Genomic DNA, 21,977 nt, shown 5'->3' with positions numbered 1-21,977 from the left:
GATTGAGGCAAAGTGCTTCCTTATATCTGTGAGTAAATTATTTATTATGGGTGTTAGAGAGATGGATGGCTATGGTGATTCCTGGGGAAAATCATGCTGTGACAGAGATTAAATGGAGCTCTTGGGAGTCTCTCTCCCTGGGTCAGATTCATCCTAGGTCTCAGTGGTTTCACTGATCTCTGTAGAGTTTACACCAAAGATAAATTTAGCCCTTTAGTCGCAGATCTCAGGGGAAGCCCCAGCTACTTAAAATGCACAGAGGGCCTGGATGAGAACATTGTCCCTCGAAGCAGTGGCGTGATGAATATGTGTATTATTCATAACAGTGGAATCAGTGGATAAATACACTAGCAAATACACCTCACATTAGTAACCAGTCCATCTCAGTAATTTTGCTTTTCACTGGATCTCTAATCATTCACCCATGGGCTATATTAGATGAAAAAAAAAAGATGTATCTCTATGATAAACAAGAAGAAGGCACAGCTGGATGAAAAAACAGCAGAAAGAAAAGAAGAGTGCTTACACTTCTGCTTTGTGAAATAGCAATTCACTCAGGTACTCTTCGGCTCATGGCTTAGATAGAGGAAGTGCACTAGGACCTAGGGGAAACAGTTCTCTGCATACACCCTCTACATTCTTCCAGCAGGAAAAATGTTATCCACAGAAAAAGAAATATACAATGACAAAGAAAGAAAAAAGAAAAAAAAAAAGTCTTGTCTGGTTTAAAGTAATATAAACTACAAAGCAGAGTGTGGGACCTTTTTCTTTCAGAAAAGTACAGAAATTGTAAAATATTACACAAGTGTTCTTAAAAGAAGAGGCTGTTTATTGAAGATTTAATTATATTAAATCTTCTGTTATAATTGTACTTTACCCGCTAGCTTGCTGAAACTGATATATAATCATAACCTGTTCATGGTAGTTTTTTTTTTTTCTTTCTTAATTTTGCCTGCTTCAATCTTTAATCTTTTTAATTAAGAAATCAATTGCTTGAGGCAAGGCTGTATTCATAAAACATCCATTACCCAGCCCATATTTGGTACTCACTGCATTAAACAGAAAAGGCAGCACCTTAAGGAAATTTATTGCCACCATAAATACAAAGAATAAACATGTTACTTTCATTTCACTCCAGATTTCCCCCAGTTTTGCTATTTAGAATATGGTTGTGAGACAGGATGCAGAAGTATCTGTAACACTACACAGCAAATATGATTTGTCTTTGCAAGACACTCTTGACTAACCAAGTTGTTGCCCAAGCTTATAGCTAGCTGATGGACACAGCTTTAGAGGATTTAGATAAACCACCCAAAGCCGTTTGTCATTATCTGTTTGGTCTCTAAATTAGAATTGAAACCTTCCATTATGAGGACAGGAGCCCGACACCTCCTGGTTCAGTCCAAGCGTGCTGAATTTTACTGCCTCTTGTCTGCTGAAGTTAGGTGTATGAAATAATCAAATGAACCAAAATATGAGTATTTCTGGACACCTTTTTTCTTTCCCTTCCAAAGAGAGCAGTTTCAGCTTAGCAGGAATTTAGGTCAATTCTTATTTTGTTTAAACTGGCTAGCTTTCTGATGCCCTCAATATCTACTCAGTGCTACTAATCTGCAAACAAGATACAATGCACTGATTCAAACACATGCTAATTTTAGGGCATCATTCTGCTCTTGATGTGAGCAGGGAGCTCCTATTGATCTCTGTAGGGGTTGGTAACACTAGCTGAGAGCAGATAGGGCACTAGCCTTCCATCCCATGTATATCTGTGATAAAGGCTAAAAACATTAAGTCCTCCCCTGTGGCCAAATTCCCAGATGGTGTAAACCAGTAGAGCTTTAATGTCTTTAGTGGGGCTTTGTTGATTTATACCAGATGATGATTTGGATACTACTTTTCCTACATTTCACTTGCAGGTCATTTTCTGGAAGGTAAGTCTGGAACTGAACCCCTTGGCAGAGGCCCACAGTCCCCCACCACCCACCCAGCACGCAGGGCAAGTTCTCAGGTGCCCTGGATGAAAAGCTTCAAAAGGTGTAAGTGCCTGGAGAATCATGGTCTCCAGATAAGTGGCTTGTGATAGTCACTGGAGGATGATATAGTGGTGGGATGGGCTGGGTGGTGCCGTGAGCAGCAGGCAGGATGGGTGAGGCAGCATGCCAGGATCCTGGAATAGTTCAGAACTCTTCCAGCAGAGCTGATAAGGCAGGGAGTAAAAAAAGCATCCTGGAAAGGATCCATGGTCCTCCCATGCAGGTGGGAGGTATGAACAAGTAGGGTTTATACTTTCAATAGTGAAAGCACATCTTCCTCAAGAGATTCTCCCAGCTGTCCGTGGTGAGAGGTAGCTGGCAGTACCTGGTGTGGCCATCTGGTGTGTAGGGTGGAGCAATGCAGTGCTCTGGAGAGGTGCAGCCTGGGCACTGACAGCAGTCAGAAAATTTCAGGCCAGTAAGTTTGGCACTCTGCAAATGCAATCAAGCTTACTTTGGAGACCATGTGCTCACGACCTCTGCATCCCTGTTTTGCAGCGTCCTCAGGTTGTTAGAGGAAGCCTTTAGACATCAAATCCGTATTTGGCTATTGGATTCAACAAGCACTAAAATGAAAATATGTACTTTAAACTTCTGAACAACAGCTGGCAGGAGACATTAAATTTTGAAGCAGTTTGCAAAGATTATTCTGTTTATTGCCAGTGAAAATCTTGTTTAAGAAACAACTGTTAGGAAAAGATAAAGAATGAAAAACCATCCGTCAAGAGGAGAGTGACCTTGTTCCAGGGTGGAATCAAAACAATGCCCTGGGGAGTTATGTAGGCATTGTTTCAGGATTTAGTACATCAATGTTTGTCAGTAAAATTAATTGAGATACAACATGAGCCAAGCATGCCTGAGCTTGCTAATCAGATAAGGATAATGCAATCATATGACATCAGTGAAAACCAGTGAACATATGTCATGTTATGTATATGGCAAAGTGGAAGGAATGTTCCAGACTACACAAGGTGGCACAGAGGTTCCTGGAATGTCAGAAAATCCTGATCTCCCTGGTGCAGACATCCATAGGTGAGATCAGATATTAGACAAAATTACATTGAACAGCTATTCACACTTCTAAGCTGCCCAGAACCAGAAATCCTCTTTCTTGCAGGCCTGCACCTACAGGTATTTCTCGTGGCTTCTACAACAGTCCATATTTTTGTCTGTTCTCATTATTTAGAAGAAGAGCATATGAGCATGCCCATATCAGTACATCCATGCAGCCAAAGACATTTATGCACAGCAGGTAGCTAATGGATGGCAAAGCCCTTGCCCCAGCCCCATTAGGAGTGCTTGTTTATGTCTGGCCTTGTGCAAGAATAATGTATTGCTTCACTCCCTGGCCGTACTTTTGTGTTGGGGTACTTGACACTTGTTTGGACAATTATGGAGGAATTTTCATCATTGCTATTTACTGACACCTCTGTAGTGGCTCTTGATAGAGCAGCTGAGGCCTGAGAGGAGATAGCAATGGGGCCGTGTCTTCCCCTTTGGCCATCTCTCCTGAGAAGTAGGAAGTGAAGGGATATCCCCTTGGTGCCTGTCCTGGTGCCAGGGAGCTCTGCAGTCTGCACACTTGTTGCTCCATTATCTCTCAAATTGCAGAATCACTCACAAGTGCACATCAGGCTGTGATATCCTTTTCTGCTGTTGTGCTCATAATTTGGGACACTTTTGGCTGAGGCAAGCAACACCACAGATGTGTGTGCTGCTTTAGCAGCACTTTGCAGGGCCTATTAATATCTTGTACCTCCAGCCTACCTATTCATTGTGTCAGGGTGTTAGGCAGAGGGGCACTGTGACTCTGCAAAGGCTTGCTTTTTCTGCCCCGAGGGAAATGCACAGTCCCCAGCTCCCAGAATTTCCACGTTGCAAGAGGCTGGTGCCTTTCCCTTCTGACCTCAGCCCAGGTGTGCAGAGGCTGGGAGCACCTGAAAGGGAAGGCTTACGTGGTTCTCTAGGGAAGTGGGGCAGCACCAGGAGTGCGAGAGCGGCTGCCAACAGCTGTTGGAGGCCTCAGGAGTGCACTCCATGCTGCTTTATTAATTCTTCTTTGCTAATTATTTCCTAAGATGGAGGGGGGTCCTAAGGAAAGCAAGAGGGTGCGAGGGCAGAGCCTGCTTGTTGGCAGGGCAGAGCAGAGGCACTTGAACTAGCTCTAACACATGCAGAGCAGTAGGAGGTCTGTGGGATGGAGCTGGACTATTTCTGCTCTGACAAAAGAAGCCAACATTGGCATAAATGTGTTTTTATTGAGCCTGTTCAAAGTGTTCTGAGAAGCAGCATGCTCAGAAAATGCTGTGTGCATGTGCTGAAAATTATGCAGATTGAGCGCTGTGCAGATTGTAAAGGAAAAGTACTCACAAGCTGAGAAGAGCCAAAGCAGAGAGAGTCTGTACCAGTAAAATTCAGCCCCTGTTGTATGTGTATCCTGAATGGTGTGCATGAATGTGGTTCTCATATGTAGGCTTGCTCACTGCCCTGCTACCACTGACAGGGCTGGGTGGCCCCCTTGCCACCATTGAATTTTAGGAAGAGGGTCACTGGTCTCCTTGCCAGAGGTGTGGCGGGTGGGGGGAAGGAGAGTGGTAAGAAGCAGCTTCTGGCATCAGTGTGATGTCAGTGTGAGAGTGTTTGTGCCTGTCCCTAACATCAGCAAAGGCTTTAAAAGCTCAATTTTGCCATCCATTCTTGAAAACAACCGAGCCAGTCTCCCTGGCTCTCCTGCCCCCTCTCTGGAGCTGTCTCCCAGCTGTGGGGGCACATGGAAAGTGGCTGTTGGCTGCTGTGTGAGCCCATGTGAGAGAAGCTATCAGCTGAGGCACTAAGCTCTTTATCTGCTTTCTTTCTTGTAAGAAGCATGGGGTAGCCTGACATAGTTATTAGTGTTTTTCCTGTTCTTCACCAGATCTTAGAAAATCTGCTCTGAGGATCTGTGGACTATGTGTAATTGATTGCTCACCTTCTGACGGAGGATGGGTTCCAGCATGAATGTCAGCGGTAGCTTGGAGGCAGTCTGGGGAGATGCCACCCTATTCCTGCAGAGAATGCTTTCCTGAAGATAACAGGCACACGAAAGCAAAAGCAGGAATAAACCAGCTGGGATAGAAATCAGAAACAACACCCTTGCATCTGCCCAACCCAAACATGAGTGCAAAACAAACTTGTGATGAACCCTTTCTAAGGTGTGAAGAAAAGTAGTTTCTCTTGTTGTCATGACAGTGTTTCTCGGAAGGAAAGGTTAATGTAGCTGAGTAAACACATGAAAACTGGCCTGTGAGATTTCTGATGCAACACTGGAGGCTGAGAGGTACGAGAGTCCCTGAGTCGTGTGTGCTGGTCCAATCTGTACTGTTCTTCCTCCACTCCAGAGGTACAGGGGTGGGTCCATGCTCCATGAAGAGCATCATTCCACCCAACACCAAAACCATAGCTATCCCCACCTGAAACAGCATCCTTATCAAAGAGAATTCAACTACAGTTCATCTTTGGAGCACCTCCAGTGGTGTTACAGTGGAGCTCATACCCCTGTTCTGCCTGTTTGGCTATTCACCTTACTGTCTTCTCTCACTTCTCTATGAAAATTGTTTCAGGTTCAAAACCTCCTAGTTCAACTATTTATTTGCATCTCATTTTCAGTGAAGCACAAGCAAAAAGACATTGAAAGTGATGAGAAAGGACTTCTTCAGCTGGAAACTCTCACTACTCTCTTCTACACTGAAGAAACCTGCATTACAGCTATATTACTGTAAAAATAATGGCTGGACTCTTGAAAACTTATTTTGAATGGTGATTCACCAGGTTTCAGACACACATGGCTAATCTTTACACACAGAATCTGCCCTTAAAATCCCAGTGGTGCAAATAAGTAGGGAGTCAAACCTTTGAGAGCAGTTTACTTCAGAAAAGTCCTTTTTGGAATCTGACTATTTGTTTGCAAAGGAGAATTAAATTTCCTGTCATGGAGTACTCACAGATATTTCTGGACACTCTGCATTTAAGAGAGTGTAGCACTGATTGATTCAAGACATCAGCAAGAGCAATGGCAAAGGGTTGTACATGAAACTCCCCAAAGACATGAACATGAACTCCCCAAAAATGTGTCCCTTCTTGCTGAAGCTCCAGCAACAGGGATGGCTGCAAAGTGTCAACTCTTTACAATTCAAACTCACACTTGGAGTGTCTTTGGGCTGGCAGAAAATGTGTTGTGAAAACACACCTTCTCTCTAGTTTTTTTCCCCCGCTCTCTTCTTATATAAACTGGGACCAACCTCCAGGGTGAGAGACAAGGAGAACACTGGGTGCTGTATTAAAGTACTGCATGATCTGTACACTTTTTTTATGAACTCATATTCCTTCAGGTGTAGAACGGCTGGGAGAGCATGTTTAGACTGGTAACTCTCAAGTGCAGGAAGAGCCTAGAAGAAAGAAAAGGGAGAGCTTAATTGCTTTTTTTTTTTTTTTTTTTTAGTAAATTATTAGTATTATTATTTGCTTATCTTGCCTCAAAAGGAATGACATGCAGGAATTTCTGTGCAGAGCAGTGTTGCTTATCTTGCCTTGCTGGCATGTTTGTGTATTTTTGTGTCTGCATTTGTGCGAGCCTTGTGCGGTCTAAATTGTCTTACTCCTCTCCCTATACCTCAAGATCCTGTTTATGAGGAGGGTGCCGGTCTTTGAGCCTTTTCATCTCAAGGAAGCAGTTTTCTGTCTGGTACTAAAATAGCCACCGCAGGAATCAGTCTGTATTTTTAGGTTACAGGATGAATCAAGGACTGGCCTTATGAATTCCTCTGGCTTCTAAGCTTCCTATTGACCAAAAAACCTTGCTAAGGTGCTGGGGCAAAACACATTTAAAGCTACCACCAAGGAGCTGCTGCAAGGAGGCTGAGTGTCTGCAGAGCAGCCTTTTGTTTCCTTGTAGAGCAGCAGCCATCATCAAGAATTAGTGCAGTTTTTGGCAAAAAAAACCAGCCGGCTGTGCATAGTCTATGGCAATCGAGCAAGTCTTTGCAGAGGCTGCCCTGGTCCAGGGACCAGGCAGAGGAGACCATGCTGGTCAGCTCTAAGTCCCAGAAATGCTCTTTTGTTCTGCTGACATCATACTGACATCACCTTGCTGATATAAAAGTCCTGTGGCCTGAGCTGGTGAAGAGGGGAAAGGAGGCCATGAATACCATAATGTTAAAGCTCATGTAGATTGGGTTTCAGACTAACATTTAGAAACAACACCAAACTCAGGCCAGGTGGTTTTCAGTACTTCCAGGATCTCTCAAGTGGGATAAACCTGGTTGTGAGGCTGAAGTGAGCTTTGCTTATGAGGCTCCTTGTTCTAGCTGGACCAGGTGAGAAAAGCAGAAAGAGGTAAGACTGAAAGGGAAAATAATCCAAACAAAAGAGCTCATGGTCTGCAGTTTTTGGAAGCCCAGCTCCTCTTCCAAATGAAGGCTAAATGTTCAAGCCTAGGTGTGTGTTCAGGCAGCTGAGAAGCTCTTGTGGGCAGAAATCAGGTATGGAACAGCCTCTGGCTTGACCAACCAACATGCCTACTCAGAAAAGCATTACAGCCCTGGTTTGGTGCCTAAATTGTTCTTGAAAACATAGAGGTTAAGCACATGCTGCTTGCTGAACTGAGCCCAGAGGCAGGGAGGAAGAGAAATAAATTAGTGAGCAATAACAGTAGCAGAACTTGGGTCTCCCAAACCAGCATCAGCACCTGCTCCACCATGAGGTCCTCAGTGCAACTGCCATTGTAGATTAGAAAAACATTTATTTTGGTGGGGCCCTGGACTCTGTGCTGGGTGATACACTGAAATAAGTAGACAAAACTGCTGTCATGGCTGTCTCTTCCTGGACCATCACTTCTTGAAACAATTTTTTATGGGAGAATTCAGAAGCCTGTTTATCCTGTCAATCCACTGCCATGTCAACAAGAGAAAGTTAAGCAGTTTCTCTTTTGAGTGATTGAGGATTCATTTCCCAACAAAAAAAGGCTGAAATTCCTATATGCCAATGAAGTGCTGGCTTGGATGGGCAGGTTTCTCATATTCAGCTATTTAGAAGGTATTAAAGAACTGTTTAGCATTTGATAACCTAATGCTCTCACTAGGTATGCAGATCATACATGAAAGACAGACGCTTCTGCTGTACACATGTGGTACTGATAATTTCTCTCTAATGCAAGGAAATTTCTGGAAAAGAAAAAACACTGAGTACTTAGATAGGAACACAATAGCTTCCCTCTGATTTCTATGTACTACTTACAGACTTTTTCTAGGAAAACATGAAAGAAAGAACACAGATTTCTAGAGCTCTCTTTAGTTTTAATTGAACATCATCCAAACAACAGTGAAGCACAGGAGTTTAGGCAAAACATTTTATTTGTAAAGGATTTACATGTGGTAACATCAGATGTCTTAGTTATTTAGTTGCAACTAAATAAGGTGCCATGGGGCTCCAGGGACTTCATGGGACACAGTGGAGTTGTAAAAACAATACGTTGTCCTGGTTACATCACTTTATTCAAATAAAAATAAGAAAAATGAGTTTGACCAGGTATTCTTTAGTACGGAGCACTCTTGAGCGTGAAGTCTTTTTCAAAACACTGCAAGGCTGAAATGCAGCTTTGCCAAGGCAGCATTGCAGGCTCCCACTTTGATCGTCTCTTAATAATTTCCATATAAAGCATGTGGAGTTTACAAGAAAAGAACCCAAGCAGCCTGTTGTTTTTTTTTTTTTTCTATCTGCCAGCCTTGCAAAAGTAACCCAAACTTTCTCCTTTCCTGGTACTGTCACCAGCAATAAAGGCTCTGCAGGCCACATGGCTACTTGATATTAATAAATCGAGCAGTGACAGGGAATGGTGCCAGGCCCTGGCACTTGCATGTCGGCGCTGTTAATTGTTCGAATGGTCTCTGGCATGGCTGAGCCTGGTGCCAGCTAATGCTCTCCCAAACAATTCCTGGCACGGCGCTGCAGCCAGTGCCAGCCAGCGCCAGCTCCCAGGAGGTGGGTTGGATGTGGCCCTGCTGTTCTGGAGACAAGGAGAGTTCAATGGCATGGAGGTGGGCTTTTCCATGCCAGTTGGCCTTGGGGCCATGGCACAGCCCTGGATGCATTTAGCTTATTAGTACAGATGTAGCCATTGTGTCTTCAAGAACACCCCTGCAATTCTGAGGCTCGTTAAAAAAACCCAACAAAACAACAGAACAACACAAAAACCCAAAACAACAAAAACCCCACAACAACAAAAACCCACATGTGATTTAACATCAATAGTATTTTACCCTTGTTAAAGCTGACTGCAGTCAGAAAAGCATGTATGCAAACATGGCAACTCTATACAACACATCTCCCCGTGGGTCTTCTGAGTTACATCTCTTTGCTTTGTTCATTAAAATGAATGTTTATTACACTTTGGTCCTGTTAACAATGCATAGACATTACATCATATCCTAAGTCACTATGAAAGGATCCCACTGTTTAAAGACTTAAAGGGGTACATACAGGCTCAGTCACACTCGTAAAGGGTAAAAAACATAGAGATATTAATTTTTGGAAAGAATTTGAAACTTGCATAGGAGCTTTCACCCAAGAATCTTGAAGCACTTCTCAAAGCAAGTTAAATATTAGTGATCTTCATAGAAAGTCTAGGAATAGACACTCACAGTGACCAAGTGACTTGGCTAAGGAGTCTGTAGCACATTAGAAGTCAAGGGCAAGGCTCAGGGCTTCCCCTGGCTTCTTTGCTGAAAGCCTCACAGTGATGTGACAGCTCTTGCAGCAGCAGCTAAAAATGGATGAACCTGCCGGAATAAAACAAGAACAAACTTTTGCCTTGGGCTCAAGCAGAACAGAAACTTTTTCTAGACTTAAAAACTATTATTTAACTTCTTTTTTTCTTTTTATAAAATTTTCTCACGCTTCTGCACTTCCTGATTTAGGGTTGGACAGGAACCAGAAAATAAATACTGAAATACCATGAGAAAGGTTATTCTTGTGGTATTTTCACCCAGACTGAAAGTGTGGTGTGCTCATGAGAAAGCATGTCCCAGAAAAATTTCCACAGCAGAGGTTCACATCAATTCAAGCAAGTACCAGACGGTCTGTGAACTTCTGACTCCCTGTAGGTTCCTACATGCTTTTATATCTAAGAGAAAAAGAGACAGAGATCTGAATATCATCAGCGCTGGGTCTGAGCTAATCTCCTGGGAGGGGGCAGTGCCTCTGGGCGAGTGCAATGCAGGAGTAGTGCTCCTGGTTGCACGGTAAAGCTGAAACAACACCAACCTCCCCTGCCTGCTCCCTATCCCTCCCTGAAGGGCAGAGTCGAGGTGTTTGGGGGTGTTTTTAGCTCATCATTCCTCCTGGCGCCTGTGAAGAGCTGGGCTGAAAGCATCGCCAAAAGAGCCAGCTGAGGGGGGAGGAGGCTTTGGGAGGAAAAAGGGCCCTGGGAACTTGGCATCATTTTTAATATGCTTGGTACCAGTCCTTGGGAAATGTTTATATAGCAGAATAATACAGGTGCAATGGCTGGCTATACTTTCTTCTGACTATCACGGCCCTTTCATGCTGTGTTTATTGGTTGGAGCTTTTCATAATCTTTTAACATTGATTTGACTCCGCTTGTGCTGAAATCCCTCCTTTGAATTTGTCTAATGCTGATTCCACTAAAAATGGCACTGTATGTGTTTAAAGATCCCACAGTACCCGAAAACTAAAGCCCACAACTCTATAGAGTGGCTAGCTGATATTCTCTAAATGAATTAACCTTTTTCCTTCCAAAAATACTTGGGAAGGGGATTGGAGTGGCCATGTGCACACCCAAGGTGTGTCAGTGCAGAGGATGGGTGGAATTGGAGGGTGGCTCTATCTGGTGCACTCCTGCATGGGTGTGTGTCCAGAATGCATTACCAGAAGGTTGATTTTGGATAGGTGAGTATTTTTTTTTGGAGAAGAGTTTTCTTTATAGAAGGTCTACAAGGAGACTACCCCATGGGTTCAGACTACATTTGTGTGTCCTGCAAAGTTAAAATGTGACCTGAGAGGGTGACATCACATCCCTCAAATGTGCTTGATGGGGAATGTGTGTGAAAGGATGCAGGGTTAAAATCCAGCTTTGCTGATTCTATCTCCATCTCCTAAGCCAGAGAGATGGAGCCAGAGAGGAACATGAATCCTGTGGCAAATCAAACATCAGCTAAGGACAAAGAAGAGAGAAGTTCATGGGGAAGTGAGACAGTAACAAAGAAGTAAGCTTGCTTGGCACAGCTGGCTTTATTCAGGTTGAAGATTCAGAGGGTCGGAAGCTTTATCAATGCTGGTTTAATAAATGCACCCACTAGTGTCCCCCAGTGACTGCGGGTCCTCTTCTGTGCCTCTCTCATCCTGGTGCCAGTGTTTGTTTAATTCAATTAAGCTGCCCCATGGCAAATCCCTTGCCAGCCTGGCTGAGGTGTTTGTGAAGCCAGGAGCTGAGCCTCCTTACTCCTGGAGGGCAGTGCCTTGATCCCAATGCCTTCCCAGCACAGGAAATGGAACTGCTCCTGACATATGCTACTGCTCAGCAGGGAAACATGGCCTCTTAACATTAATTATCATCTACCAGACTGTTCCTAAATAAAACATCTACTGGCAGGAGCAGCCCTTTTAAATCAACAGAAAGGGTTTCTGAAGGCAAGATTTGTAGTTCACCCTGAATATCCAAGCCTAGGAGAAATGTGAGGCAAGAGTCATCCTGGCTTCAGGCTTCTGACTATCTTCAGTTCTGTTGTGTGCATGAAAATAGTCTGTCTTCCTGGCAAAAGAAAGAGATGGAATGGGCAATGAAGGCCATAAAGCTGGCAGAGGTTAGCTGGAGTACAGGCAGGAATACCCTCACCTCTGGCTGGAACAGCTCAGCTATGCCAGGTGGCATTAGTCAGCAAGGCAATCTATTGTGGGGGAAGAGCCTCAGAAGAGGCAGAAGTTGGCAGCCTGTTAAAGTGCCTCCAGGGCTGGTGCAGATGGAGAACTAACGTGCCTTGCAGATCCCAAAGGTTGTCCTCTGCAGCCTGAACAAAGCACACGGCCCTCATAGATTCATTCCTGGTATTTATTCCCTTCTTCCCTGCTCCCTTTGAGTCACAGCCTCCATGGAGGGGGCCAGGTCCTTGGATATCTGAAACTGGTGACAATGGATCTGCTGCACTGTGTTGGACCCCAGCAGAGCATAGGCAGGCACAAATCTCCAGGGTGCAGCAGCTCTGCCACCTGTCTCTCTTCTCCTTGGAATAATAAATCACAGCTCTTCTTTGCTCCTCCAGTCCACGTCCGGATCTCATCAGTGGCTCTCTGGGGGCAATGAAAGAGTCAGCAGAAGAGATGCTTCAATTTCCTGAAAGGTCAGATAACTGGGGACACCCTTCTTTTCTAATGGACTGCTAAACTTGCTGTTGGAGCAGCAGGCTTTAAACTCTCCATAACTTTGCAGCTCAAGGGATTAGAAATTATGTCTATTTACTTTCAAGTCATGAAAAGCAGCTTCTTTAAAGGAACTGCTGAGGTCCTGGGAACCTGGAAAGGGGTTTCCAGGCATGTAGTAATTGTCCCTGCAGAGCCCTGCAAGGCCAGCACAGCCCAGGGCTGCATGTGGTTGATAAAATGGGATGGCAGAGAGTTTGCAAGGGAAACGGAGGAGGGGAAAAGAAAACTGGCATTTTAGATTGCTGAGACCTGGCCTGTTCTTAAAGCTGCTCTTGCCCTGTGTTGACAATTTCCATGACTCTTTTGTCCCAGAGCTCAAAGGAAACCTCATGCTGCTTTCACTTGCTGATGGAAAACAGGAATGAATATTTAACTGGCAATGATGACAGATGAAGATTTCACATTAGAGAGGGGTCCCTGGGTAAATCCCATCCTCATGGAAGGGACTTGCCTCCTTGCATTGCTGTGTTACTCTAAGTGCATTGCAACCACAGAAGGGGATATGGCAGTCTGATCAACCTTACCCTCATGAAAAGGTAAGGTGCTTTCCCTCCCAAGCAAGCACATGGATACAATGGCACCTGGTTGTTTGCAGGCCTGAGCATAGGATAGCTGACCAGCAAGGTGCTTCATCTCCTCTTCACCATGCTGTAAATTCTGGTGCCACTGCACTAGACAGGGAAGAGTGTATGGGAAAAGCTTGGGCTGGCAGAGTCAAAATTAGGGAGTGGGAGCAGGGTTGTCTCTGCTTTCACTTTAGATATCTTAATTGAGGAAATACCGGACTCAATTCACTGACATGTACTCAAGAGGGAGGACATTAGTGAGTGGAAAATACTTGAGAAAAAGCATTCTGACTTCCTGGACAATAAAAAAGAAAGAAAGATTGATCATTTGATCAATTGATTGATTTATCCATCCATCCATCTGTCTCTATAACAACAGCTTGCAACCTATGGGTTTGAAATACAAAATTATACCATAGAAGTTATGGCACTCACACAATGGAGTTTACATTTCAAAGTAAATGCAACATCTACTTCTGCTTCTGCTAGTTATGTGAACTAGCCATATTACACTATTCCAATTATAGAACTAGCAATTTTAATAGCTGTATAGGAGTAAACCAAAGCAGAGCTGGACTTGCTTCTCTACACCTCACACACATACCCAGGGAACCACACATATACCCAGGGCATACAAACATTCGACATCATATACATGAAAGTGATATTGATAAGATAAATTTCATTTATGATGCACCTTTGACCACCTCAGCTGCACTCTGCCTGCTAATGCATTCCTAATGGGACTGCTTCTAGCAATCAAAAAGTCTGGTCATTTTCAAAAATTATTTCTGCACCATTATTTCTGCAAATCAACCTGTCAGAACAGGTGCTTCCGTCTGTCTTTCTACACATAGCACTTTTTCATTCTGAATTTTAGGATGGATGGAAATCAGTCCTGAATTAACCATAGGCTTAAGGTCTGAAACCACTGAAACCTTTCTGTGAAAGGACAACTTCTTTCTCAGTGTTATAGCTCAAGGAATTTTTAAACCACAGTTTCAGGGGTTCTGCATAGGCTACAAAATTAACTGAAAAATAATCATGTAAGGATGCATTGGAAGTTTGTTTTTATTTTAAATCAACATACCCTAATCACTTTTTATTTCCTCCTTATGAAGTTTATGAAGCTTGACAATTTATCTGTTCCAAGTGTGGTTTTCTAGAGGTCAGGAAGAGCCCCAAAAAATATTTTAAAATAATACAAAAGTAACTTTATGAATAAAATGTAGTTTGAAAAGTTTTCTCAGAACCATCTCAAGCTCCTCTCTAGGAGTTGTCATCTATATACAGATATCATTAAGGATCTGTGAATGAGCGAACTTCTCATTTTGTCTATATTCATTATTAGAAATTCACCATAGCTAAGCAACTGCTTTTTTTATCCTTCCCATATGTGGTCATTTCATTCTGTCTCTGAATACTTGAGAAATGAAAACTTGTGGCCTTCACTAAAATGTAAGGAATGTCCTTCAGAGATTTGGAGGAAGCTGGTTTGGAAAAAGTTCAAACATGGTTGTTTGGAGTGCAGGATTCAGCCTAGGTCAGAGGCTTTGATTAGCCACCATAGTGCTAAACTGTGGTTGGCTCCATCCTTTTCCTTGATTTCATGTCCTGGGACCCCCTTTATGACAGCAGCCACTTTCTGTATTGTGCTCACCATTGGCTGGTGTTTGTCAGGAGGAACTACCAGGTTCCTTAAGGTTCAAACACAGCCCTTTGTGGTGAGCTATAAGAGCACCTTATGTGAATCACTGGTATTTCCTCTATTTTCAGCTGAGCATCTTGCACACAAATTAGAAGGTGGATTAATTTATCAGCAGTTGTGATTAATGACGCCAGTAATATGAGCCCAAAGTATCCATAAATCATGGCTCAGCTTCTCTCTCTCCCACCCTGGCTGTTGCAGCTGCCTTAGAAATCATCATGTGCAATAACAAAACATTAAAGCATTGGGGTCCCTCTTAATTGCTTCTGTCTCTTGAGCCTTACAGGGTACTTGGTTCACTGCTATAGCTATTTTTCTGAGGTGCATGGCAAGTTTGAGCTCTGTCCTCCACCACAAAGACTAAATGCCTCTTTCTTCCCTGTCTGAATTCAGCTAATATTCATTAATTCCATTGATCCAGGTGCTCTGCATCTCAGAAAAGTGCCAAATATTGCTGACATTGTAGGGGTAAAAAACCCCCAACAAAGTAGTAAAAGAATAATTGGCAACTTTGCAGCCTCCAAAATAAAAGAAGAACAGAAACTGAATATGGTAGGAAAAAAACCAACCCAGAAGGAAAGGAGTAGAAAAATGCTGTACTGAATAACATTTTCCCTTTTAGTTTAAACAGGATTTTCTTTTTAGCCTCTTCTGAGGACTTCTTCTGGGTATAATTCTCTCCAATAGCCCTGCTAGTGATGTTGTATTTTTACCGTAATTTGTTAGTCAAGCATGAACCAGGACCTCTGTGGGTTCCCATTCCCAGCCTTTTTGAAGGCTAAATAGTTCCATTCTCTGCACTCATCTGCTGCCACAGGAGAAGAAAAGAAAAAAATGTAGGAAATTTGGATCCGTCTAAGCCTGGCTTGGAAATTATGCCTTGGGTGATGAAGCCGAACTGTGTCATTCCAGCTGACATTTGCATTTAGCATAGTTAGAGTTAAATGCCAATATCTGGCATTGTACACTGCAATTAGCAGTATCATTTGTTCTCATCTGAGCACTTTGAGGGGTTTTTTGTTCTGTTTTTGTGAACAACTTGTTGGGATGCCTTTTCACTGCAAATTTTATAGAAAAAAAAATCCATTTTAATATAAAAAATAGATTTTTGTTGTTGCAGTTGTTCTTCTGATCGCTATAAGCCATAGTGCATAAAAGACAGATGCTTCTACCAGTGCTGTGATGTTTCCTAAGGACAATGCTGCTTAAAAAATGCTTGCAGTGTAGTTAGTAACCTCAAGTCGCACTCAGGCTCTTGTTAATAAGAGCCAAAGTCTTGGTCTTGCTCTGAGCACAGCATGGGCAGCCTTGGGAGTCAGAGAGCTCTGGGTGGATGCTGTCTGCCTGCCTGGAGCTTGCTTCAGGATCCAGTCCAAATCTGCCTTGCAGTCACCAGCCTTGTTCTTCCTTGTGTCATTCAGCTGCTCCGAGCTAGGCTAGAACTGGGCCCGGTGTTGCTTTGACACCACTTCTCAGCCCCTCCTCTCGAGCCCCATGCAAAAGCCAAGAGAAGAAAATTCAGCAGGGCTGCAGCCAGAAAGTCTGCTCTGAATGGCAATGGGCATTGTACCTGTCTTGAGAGCTTGGTGTTTGTGAAATGTTTTGAGTCCTCCAGAGGGTGGGTGCAGGCTAAGTCACAAAGGGTATTTTTGGGGCTGCAGAATACACCCTGGTGCCTTGTGGACACAGCTGCCACCGAAGACACTGGGAGCGTTTACACACGAAGGATGACAGCAGCCAGGGCTAACATGAAATAGCCACGGGAGGACTTTGAAAAAGTTTTAAGTAGGAGACATGGAGGGCTGTTAACACTCAGGGCCAGATCCTGACCCTCCCACTGGGCGGGCGTGCAGCCCAGCCGGAACTGTGTCGCCTGGCGGGGCTCCATACCAAGGAGCAATAATCACGTCTACGGATGGCCGGCCTGCCTGGGTGGCAGCGCTGGCGTCCTGGGCTCTGCAGACAGTGCACAGCTGAGAGGTCACAGAGGTTTTGAGGCTGTTCACCACAGGACAGACATTCACTGACAAATGGCTTCAGATGAGATGTGGGGATGTTTGGTGGGCCATAAGCTCTGAATATGGGGCAGTCTGATGCTGAGTTGGCCTGGTGCTGGTGGGGAGTGGTTCCATCTCAGGTATATCCCAATGGCCCTGGTGGCATGGACTGGTCGTCCATGCATCCCTCTGCTTTCCTTCAGGAGGTGTCTTAGAGGCTTAGGGGATTTGAATCCCTGCCTCCCAGACTTTATCCATACACCCCACAGTCCTCTGTGTGCATGTCTGTAACCCCAGGAATCTGCTGCAGCCCAGGCTCCTGCGTTCACCACTCTCTGCAGCTTTAGTCATTTGGCCCCTGCTGAAATGCGTGGCCCCTTCCCTGCACTGCCTTCTCCCCACTGCTCATGCCCTTGGCTGGGGGACCCATGGCTGGGACCCCCCCAATGTACCTCCCCAACAAGTGCTTCTCTTCCTCCCCACTGCTCATGCCCACCCCAGCTTCTAGCACACACACTCGCTTGCCTAAGAAACACAAACCTAAAATGCAATACACGAATTAGGTTAATTATCCAATTAATTGTAGCTACAACACATCTGCTATTGTTTCATGGGCTCGTCTCAAAATTTAAAACAGATTTAAGGGAAAAAAAGGCAAAACAAAATACAAAAAAAGATCTCTTTGCCAGGGCAAATCCTCGGCATGCTATGAACAAATAAGACATCTGTTTAAAGTAAATTGGGGCTGGGGAGGATGGACTGGAGACAATAACAAGAGCAAGAAATAATAATGACAAGGCGAAATCCCAAAGAACTACACTCCCACTTTGAGCCAGAGGCAGCTCTCTTGTTGCTATGCAGGATTCTTCAATAGAATCTGTGAGCAAGTTAGCTGATCTTCTGAAAGTTAAATTGTAGTAAAACCATCAGAAAAGCCGTCAAGCCCTGTCTCTTCATGGTGTTTGTGATCAGAGGTGGTCGGGATGTAGGGGGGGTGGAGTGAGAGGAATTAAATCTATGACTAAACATTTTTCACGGCAACAAAAGGACGGCGATTAAGAGATAAATTAATGCTCTGGCAACGCTTCCTGTTTTGAAGGATGCAGCAGTGGGTAATGAATGGCTGTGTTTGGAGCGAGCCTGAAGAGCTTCTTGCAGAGCTCTCTGCTCAGGCCAAACTGCAATAAACTGACCCTCCTCGTCTCCAGCTCCTGCAGGAAATGGACTTAAAAAATCTTTGGCAACCTCTGCGCCCCCTTTTTCCCCAGGGTTGTCGTCGATCGTTTGATCTTTCCCTCTTTCTCTCTCTCCCCCGCTTCTAACCTTTTCCAATTCCCCCTCCCTTGGAGTCTGAAGTCTATTTTCGGTGCTCTGCTGTTGAAAGGCTTTGAAAGTTTTGTTTTCAGCAAAATATTTCCTTGAGAGCTCCCGCCCTGTTCCCCGCTCCACACTGTGGGCTTGCAGGTTATGTTTAATGCCCCCTGGAGCGAGTCACGGGGCCCCTCTGCAGCCCGGTCCAGACCGCAAGTGACAATATGTGCTTATTTCCAGGAGGAGCTCTGAGAGGTGGCTGTGCCTTCAGGCTTGCATTGAGTGTCTGTGACATCTCTGCGTCAGATCCCAGAGAGTGGCCAAGTCACCTCCACGGAGGGGCAAGGACAGAGTGGCGGGGGAAGAAGAGATGGGAGCCAGCATGTCCAGCTGGGCGCTTTGTACAAAGGGCAGGTCCCCTTTTTTCCCTCCTGCTTTGGTGCATGTGCCAGTGCCTCTGGGAGACGCTGAGAGCAGGGAAGGCCTGGCTAGAACACCCTTGTGCTGACACTGGGGTGGGGCACATTTGGCACCACGGAGCCTGAGTGGGCTGCTGTCCCCGTGTTCCTGCGGGCCACATTGTCCAGGGCACGAAAGGCTGGAGCCCCGTGCCCGTGTCCGCGCTGGAGCAGCGCTGGCCTTTGGCTGCAGCGGGAAAGTCCGGCCTGTACCGCCACCTTCCTCCCCCCGCCGCTGCTCAGGAACACAAAACAATTTCCTTGGGATCGGTGCCCGTTTCCTCCCCGAATGAGCTGTGAACAAGGGTTTCCTTGCTGCCACCGCGTCCCACCCATATCCTCCTGAGCCCACCCTTCCAATCTGACAGCACAAACTCCTGAAGGAAGTGTTGGACCAGAAGTTCAGCTGGGGAGGCTCAACTGGGCTTGCTTGGCCATGGCAGGAGCACAGGGGGAATGGCAACCTCCCTGCAAAACAAAGCAGAGCTTCACATGAACGAGGGGAGGCAGCTCGCTTTGACATTGCTGCTTCTCCATGCCAAGGTTTACCGTAGTGTTGGTTGCCTGCTGTGCACTGAGTGAGGGGGTCCATAGCCTAGCAAAAAGGCTACTAGAGCTTTAGTTCTGCCTGATGCAGCTTCCCTTGCTAGTACAATGATTTCAATGTGTTTTTTCCCCCAAAACCAGATAATAATTGAGGGTCTTTTGTGTTTGACGCCACAGAGGAAGAAGGTATTCATTGTACATGGTGTGTAATGGGCTGCGTGGCACAGCAGCTTGCTGTCACTCCCCAGCGCAGCCGAGAGCTTCTGCAAGGCTTCATCAGACACAGGGGAGGGGGAGCCCCAATCCCTGCTCTGTGCTCTCGATTCTGCTCTGCAGTGCAGTGCAGTGCAGCTGATCAGTAAACTCATTTAACCTGCTGCTTGAGAATTTGATCAGGCAGAAGAGGCATGCCCAGGTGGCAGATTCCCCAGTGGAACAGGTATTGGCCTTTCCTTGCTGCTGGATGCAATCTGGTTATACACTGACACTGCTCTGCTCTGCACCACAGGAGAGGGATTAAAAGCAAAGTGTTGATACTCAGACAGCCCCACGCAGAGCCATAGGCACTCACACCCACATCCACTTCCTTGGCTGTTGTGTCTCGAAGGGATTGAGTCACTCCAGTGGCAAAAGAGATGTGCTGATACCCCATGCTCCCTGATGCTGAGGATGGAAGAAGAGGCAAGAGAAACTGGGAACACACAGGGCGGCACTGTCCTCAGGCTGCAGAGTTCAGAAGCAGGGCTGCCAGCCTGCCGGCTCCCTCCTGAAGCTACCTGGATGCCTGGCCAAGCTTATGTCCTGTCAAAGTGGTTTTCATGAGTAAGGACTGTAGAGATGGTCCTGAGCCCAGAGCTTTGAGTTCCCCTAGCAAACCAGGTCCCAGCAGCACAGAGCTGCATGACTTTCCCCCCCACACCCTCTGACAGGGCATCTTTTGCTTGTGTCTGGAAAGTGCAATAAAAATTAGGAACTTAGAGGAAATAGCTTACTTTTTTCTCCCTCCTTTCTTTGTTTTTTCAGCTGTAGCAAGCTGGGCACCCCTTTCCTCTTCTGAGAGGTGTTGCAGAGGCTATATTAAACCTTCAAAACCATCTCCCATTAGCACCACCTTCCTGACTACAGGGTGTGGTGGGGGCTTGTTTGTATGGCCCTGCAGGAAGGGATGCGGGAACACCTCACGGTTGCCCCTGTGCCAGCACCCTAGGCAGGAACTGATCAGCTCCTGCAGGGTTGTGCTATACCCAGTACGACTTGTTTGACATCAAGAGAGAAGAAATGCTGCCCCCTCTACCTGGCTGCAGAATTGGGAAAGGAAAAAAATACATTCACCCCTTTAGAGACCAGTGACATTTCGAGAGATTTGTGTTTTCAGTTCAATGTGCACATAAAGGGAGGTGGATATTTTAGGAAGCAAATGGTAATGATTAGAGTTTTAAGTCTTAAGTAGTCATTTTGTCATAAAAGACTGAATTTGTATGCTTCAGAAAAATAGTCTTTTTCTCTCAGTTGATGATAGGTTTCCTTGAATTGCCATAATTATTCATCTTTTTATGAATGCATAACAGACAATGACATGTGATTAAATCTCCGCCCAGGGCTTCCTTTCTGAAGATCATAGAGATACATAGAAATCACTCTCTGCTCTCTGAAAGGTTGTTGATTCCTGTCCCTCGCTGCTGTATATACATATCATTCAGCATATGCATGTATAGGGAATTCCATGACCTATAGGTGGTTATATACATGGCTGTGAAAGCAATAAATCTCAATTCAGTCCCACTAGTGTTGCAGTCTGTTATCATACAGAATATCATGTGCTATGCCACAAATTACAGCCAAAGACTAACAGCTTTGGAGAGAGTCTGTGATTTTCAAAATAAAATCTGAACTTAATCTTTCCATAAAAGAGCAAACAAAAACTATTTTAATCATTTCACTTGAAAATTATGGTAAGCAATTGGGGTAGAATTGTTGGTTTTCCTTGGAAGGTAACAAAGCAAGAAATTTAGTGATGGGGGGGGCTTTATTTTGAGGAATATTATCTTGAGAGGGTATAAAGGACACCTTTTATATCCTCTCAGCACCGCTTCCAGCCATAGCTTGAATACAGCCACATCTTATCACATATTTTTGTAGGGGAGGAAGGCAGGTAGAGAGTCTATGACACCAGCACAGCATGAAGTGCTGGAGGAAGGTTTAACTGGAGATTTTCCTGCCCATCAACGCTGCCAAGGCCAGCAGACACGGCTTTCCCAAGGTGCACAGTGTGACAGTGGGGAACCTTGGCAGTGGTGTTTGCATGGGGAGACTACTAGGACAACCTGCATGCTGCTGGAGATATATTTTGGTAGTTTACAGTAAAATAAGAAATGAGGCCGGCCCTTGGTCCATAGTGAAGTACAAATATGTAGGTTGTACAGTGCTTCTAGTTCTGCAGCTGGTAAGATGTTCCCCTCAGTCAGCCCTGGGGTACAAAGTGACAGGGTGTCAGAGCAAAAGGGATTCTCATAATTCCCTGCCAGTCTGTACTTTTATTGCCTCTCAGAGGAGCATGGATGCATTTACATCACCTGAGGAGATGGTGCTGAACCATTAGCTACTTGTGAGAACCTTGTACACAGTCAAATGATAGTTCCACCACACTGCTGGCAGTTTTTGGGATGCTAGAAAGCAGCCCAAGCCTAGCAGCACCAGTGGTGGGTCCCATAATTCTGCCCCTCCCCAAGCACAACAATGCCATGTTGTCAATATGTGATCATTCAACATCAACAGTCTCCCTTCTCTCTGCCCTTCATCTTCCCCAGTATTGTAGAGTAAATGCCAGAATGTACAACTCCAGTTTGAGATTAAATGCCACCCTCATTGCAAATGGGAAAGATCAGCTT

The sequence above is a fragment of the Parus major genome, chromosome 3 (assembly GCF_001522545.3).
Source record: "Parus major isolate Abel chromosome 3, Parus_major1.1, whole genome shotgun sequence".
In the NCBI taxonomy this organism is placed as follows: domain Eukaryota; kingdom Metazoa; phylum Chordata; class Aves; order Passeriformes; family Paridae; genus Parus; species Parus major.
This window is presented reverse-complemented; position numbering follows the sequence as displayed.